We start from the raw sequence: 6,000 nt of genomic DNA on the forward strand, positions 1-6,000 counted from the left end.
AGTGCTTTCCTTATCCAGTGATTTTTGAAATATTTATGGTTTTCCCATTTTTTATACCAGAGAAACGCGTGCCAGCCCATCAATAGGTCATGTCCTTCCAAGTTTAAAAGCCTTTCATTTTCTAAAGTAATCCACTCTTTCAACCAGGTCAGCACACAAGCCCTATAGTATAGGGTCCAATCTGGTAGGGCAAAGCCTGCTTTTTCTTTAATATCTTGTAGGGCTTTCAGTGGTTTTTTGTTCTGCCAAATAAAAGATTGTACAGCCTGGCTAAGGTCTTTAAAGAATACTTGAGGTAATCCTAATGGAATATTTTGAAACAGAAACAGAACTCTTGGGAGAACATTCATTTTTATCGCTGGTATTCTTCCCGTCAATGATATCTGAAGATCTTTCCATCTTTCCAGGTCTTTTTTGATTGTTTTTATCAGTATCCCATAATTGTCTTCATACAAGGAGCTGTTGGTTATCCAAATTCCTAGATATTTTATCTTCAATTATTAGTTGCGATTTCTGAGTTAATTCTTCCATCTGTCGTTTTTGGATGTTTTTAGTAAACTTTTGTCTTTTGAGTATTTATTTTTAATCCTGCCATAGCTCCATATTCTTTCCTGTAAGAGCTTCTGTATTGACGTTAAAGGATCTTCTAAAATAAAAACTAAGTCATCTGCGAATGCTTGTACTTTGTAGTCTTGCTTCCTAATTTTGGCTCTTCTGATCTCATCTGAGTTCCGGATCTTGTCCATAAATGGTTCCAGTGTCAGTATAAATAGGAGATAATGGACAGCCTTGTCTTGTTCCTTTTCAATTTCTATTTGTTCTGTTAGTTGGCCATTAATTGAAATTCTAGTCCTTTGTTTGTCATAAATTCCTTGAATTATTCTAAGAAAATTTTCCCCACACTGCATCTCATCTAGTTGTTTAAATATAAATTGCCAATTGAGATTGTCAAACGCCTTCTCTGCATCAAGAAACATCAGAGCCATTTGTTTTTCTGGATGGGCTTCGTAGTACTCCAAAATATTTAATATTTTTCTTATATTGTGGCTAGTCTGTCGTCCTGTTAGAAAGCCGGCCTGGTCTTGGTGGATCATCTGGTCCATTAGTTTCCTCATTCTCCTTGATAATATAGTTGCAAAGATTTTATAATCTACATTCAGCAGGGAGATTGGGCCTGGAGATTTCCCCTTGTTTTGGTTTTTAAAGGCCTGTGTTATTTCATTCATAGTGATTGGGTCATTTAAAATTTTCCTCTGTTCCTCACTGAATTTCTTTAATCTCATTTTTTTCAAATAGTCATCTTGTTGTTCTGGTTGGACAGTCATTTTCCTATAGAGCTTCTTGTAGTAGGATTCAACCACCTTCTTTATTTCTTCCTGGAGAACTTTCTCCTCTCCTTTTTCATCATTCAGTGACATTATTTGTCTTTTAGTATTTTCTTTCCTTAGCTTGTAAGCTAGCCATCTTGTAGGCTTGTTTGCATTTTCAAAATAATTTAATTTGGCATATTTAATTTTCTTCTCCATCTCCTCCGTTAACATTAAATTAAGTTTATGTTCAAGTATCTTTATCTTCATTTTTGGTGTACTATTTTCAGGAGCATTTTTTAAGTTGTCTTCCTGATTTTTTAGGTTTATTTCCAAATTTTGATATTCTTTGTTTCTCTCTTTCTTTTTACTTGCCGCGTATCTGATTGCCAGTCCTCTGAAGAAAGCCTTACTTGCATCCCATATTATATCTATAGTAGTTTCATTATTTAAATTTTGTTTGAAATACCATTCCATTTGTTTGGCAATTATTTCTCTAAATTTTTTGTTTTTTAATAAACTTGTATTTTGTCTCCACCAAAATTGTCTTTCCCCCCCATTTATCTTTATTAACAGAGGGTTATGGTCTCCAATCACTTGTGGCAAAATGTCTATTTCTTCCATATCCACCACTAACGATGTTGAGGCCCTACACATATCTATTCGTGACCAAGATTTATGTCTGTCGGAGTAGAAAGTATAATTAGTTGAGTTCAGATTTCGTGTTCTCCATAAGTCTACAAGGGCCATTTCTTCAGCCATTTCAAATATTTTTTTAGGAAGCACTTTCCCCCCTTCCCCCCCCCCCATTCTTCACATGTTTCCTATCCAACTTTTTATCCACTACTGCATTGTAGTCTCCCACAATGCATATATCATTGTATTTCAATTTGGATATCTGCTCTGAAAGTCTTTGAAAGAATTTTTCTTGTTGCTCACTTGGGGCATAAATATTCACTACCAAGATTTTCCTTTGACCTTTCTGGAGTTCAGTCATTAGAATTCTTTCCTGGTCACAGGCATAGATCAATTTTGGGTTCAGTCTTCCCTGTATGTAAGTTACTAGACCTCTCTTTCTAACTTTGTCTGCTGCAATGAATGTGTGTCCCAGGTTTTTACAGTTCAGGAGCCTTTCCTCTTTATCTCTAATACGGGTTTCTTGGAGGCATATAATCTCCGCTTTAAATTTTTTCAGATATGTAAAAGTTCTTCTTTTTTGAGGGGAGTTCAATCCATTGATATTCATTGAGAGTATTTCTAGTGCAGATCAAGAACGAGAGCTGAGAATCTGCTCTGAATGGCAGGCAGTCTTGGGAGTGAAACTGATACGTATTAACGTATTCTGTCAGTGACCCATGTCTTCTCTGGTTTTTGAATCCCTGATATTAAAAAGTAAGGACTGGAGCAAGCTATTAGAGATTTTCTTACATTTAAAGATTGGCAATAAAACTAAAGAAATTGACTAGAGGTATCTGCAAAAGCAAACCATCAAGTGCTGGCAAGACTATAGCAAGAGGCATTGGCACCACAGTCAGGGAATGAGACTGTCTGGGTCCATATACTGGGCAGAGGATGGGATTAAGACCAGCAAGCCAACAGGTTCCATTTCCTACATGGGGCTGTAATGATGTTAGAGACAGATTTATCTTGAAGTAATTCTGATTTTAGAAGAATTGCCCTTAGATTGCATGGCATATATCCAACCATACACGTACTTTACAGAGCAGAACTTTTCCACTTCTCCCTCCTGCTGCAGCCCTCGGAGCCCCCTGGAATTTTATTCTGGGGTGTCAAAGGGAGGGTCTGCGATGGGAGTGGGGGAATTTTCCCCATCTTCCACTAATGGAATGGTACAAGCATAATGTCCACTATCCTTTCCTTTGGGGAGGGGGTCTTTAGAGAACAATGAGGAGTAGGTCCCTTACAAATTTGGTGGAGTTTTCTTGAAAAATGCCACCCCAGCCCCCTGGACAATCTTCAGATACTTTCCCCCTTAGGGAATAGAGAGTTGCTGAGAGCACCATTTTAGGGGGCCCATAGAATTGCCCCCGGGGTCCAGTCTTTATGAAACTTGGAGGGGGGATCTTTAGAGAACAATCAGAAGTAGGTTCTCAGCAAATTTGGTGGACTTTGGTTGAAAAATGCCCCCCCCCCATGCAAAAAAGACAGGAACTGCTGTTTCTTTGCAGGGAAGCATCAAAGAACAGCCCAGCCTATATTACCAAATTTTACTGAATTAATTTGGTAAAACTAATTTGGTAGGCCAAATCTGATCCAGTATTCATTATTTTGATTTGGAATATCCAGATTTTACCAAATCAGCTAAAATTTGGTTTTTAATTCTGAATACCAAACCAAGCTGCATACCCCTAGTCTATACTAGGAATTATCTATTTATGTCATTTATAGTCCACCTTTCTCACTGAGACTCAAAACAGATTACATAGTGTGGGATTAGTACAATCAGTATCAAGGACATTTCTGTAAACAATGTCATAGGATAAATAAAAACAAGTTTACAAAGACATAGCATTAGCAAGGATCCAATACGGAGTTGAAGAATTGCTGAAACAAAGCATAATCCTAGGACTGACATTAGACAATATGGAGCATAGGTAGTATATAGGAGTACATATTTAAAGCAACAGATAATATGTAAGGCAACATAGTGGTGAAGTCTGTGGTCCCTAACTCATTAGCGAAACATCTGAGACCCCCTCCCTACAATACCGCCCTTCTATCTGAGTAAAAGGCCTTTTTGAATAATTTGGTTTTGCATTGTTTGTGGAAAGTCAGGAGACTGGGGTCTCTCTTGACCTCCTCAGGCAGGCTGTTCCACAGGGTAGGGGCCACTACAGAGAAAGCCCATGTACGGGCTTCTGTTGATTTTACCCATGTGCAGGCTGGCACCTGCAGGAGACCCTGTTCAGATGAGTAAAGCTGCCATGGAGGGACATAGGGAGGGAGGCAATCCCATAGGTATGCTAGGCCAAGGCTGTGAAGAGCTTTGTATGTAATAACCAATACCTTGAATTGAGCATGGTAACTGATAGGTAGCCAATGGAGTGACTGTAGGTTGGGAGTGATGTTCATGCTCCTGCTTACTCCTGCTAACAGTCAAGCTGCAGCATTTTGCACCAATTGGAGCCTCCTAGTTAACTTAGATGGGAGACTAATGTATAGTGCATTACAATAGTCAAGTTTTGATGTTACCATAGCATGGATTCAGGTGGTCAGGTTGACCATGTCGAGCCATCTTCCAGGCTAGAGTGAGATTGTAGAAGACATTTTTTTGTGGCTACCTTCACTTTTTTTTTCTAGTAGTAGCTCTGGATCCAGTATAACCCCAAGGTTCTTAACCGAGTCTGCAAGGGTCAAATGAACTCCATTGAAATACAATGTCTTTCAAGATCTCTGTCTTCCCAACAAGCATCACTTCAGTCTTGTATGGGTTCAATTTCAATTTGTTATTTTTCAGCTATTTCACTATGGCTGTCAGGTAGCGATCTAAGATTTTTACTGCATCCCATGGGGACCTGGATAGCAAGATTAAGGGACTTGCATGGACAAAAGAGGTGTGTGATGCGGGCTGCAGTCAAATGGGGAATTAAGTGGAGTTTAAAAAACTGGCTGGATCCAACCCCATATGTTTCCAAAAACAGTTTTTTGAAAGGGGAAATTCGGATTTTTGCACTGTGAAATATTCCTATATGATTTTTTAATTAAAATTTAAAAATTACATAAAACATATAATATAGAATTACATAAAACGTAAAATATATTTCAACGTAGTCTCAAATAATGGATTTTTTGGCTTCAAATGAAAATCTTCAGCACCAAAGATTTAAGGATTTATTGCTGGTCTAAGCATCTGACATAGTAAAGTTAGTACTAACTGGCTTATTCTTGAGAGGGTATTTTTGTAAGATGCTATGGTGTTCTGGATAAGTTACCAATTTTTATTTATGGTTGTTCTGGATTTTCCGGGCTGTATTGCCGTGGTCTTGGCGTAGTTCCTGACATTTCGCCAGCAGCTGTGACTGGCATCTTCAGAGGTGTAGCACCAAAAGACAGAGATCTCTCAGTGTCACAGTGTGGAGAAGTTATTGGCAGATGTTCTCCACACTGTGACACTGAGAGATCTCTGTCTTTTGGTGCTACACCTCTGAAGATGCCAGTCACAGCTGCTGGCGAAACGTCAGGAACTACAATGCCAAGACCACGGCAATACAGCCCAGAAAATCCACAACAACCACCGTTCTCCGGGCGTGAAAGCCTTCGACAATATATGAATTTTTATTTAACTATTTGTCCCTCCTCCCTCTTTTGTTGTATACAGCTGTGGAATTGTTACTGGTGTGTTCAGTTTTATGTTTCTATATGATTTGATATAAATTTGTTCATTCACTTGGTGTTCTCTACCATAGAGATCATTTAATATAACTCCAGAGTCAATAAAGTTTACTGTGGCCCCACAGTTGCTATCCCCTGGGGATTACCTCGATTTTTACCTGGCACATTTATTTTTGTATATGGCAATTTTGTTATGAGTTTGGTTATAAATATGCATGACTGTCCAACAGAAAAATCAGTTCTTCCAATTCAGCAAGAGGTGTTTTGTGCATGTAAATCTGAGCCTACCAAAAGCTGGAAGGTAAATGATCCAGCAGTCTCAGGCCATGAGGACTCATGT

The sequence above is a fragment of the Eublepharis macularius genome, chromosome 5, assembly GCF_028583425.1.
Source record: "Eublepharis macularius isolate TG4126 chromosome 5, MPM_Emac_v1.0, whole genome shotgun sequence".
Classification (NCBI taxonomy): Eukaryota; Metazoa; Chordata; class Lepidosauria; order Squamata; family Eublepharidae; genus Eublepharis; species Eublepharis macularius.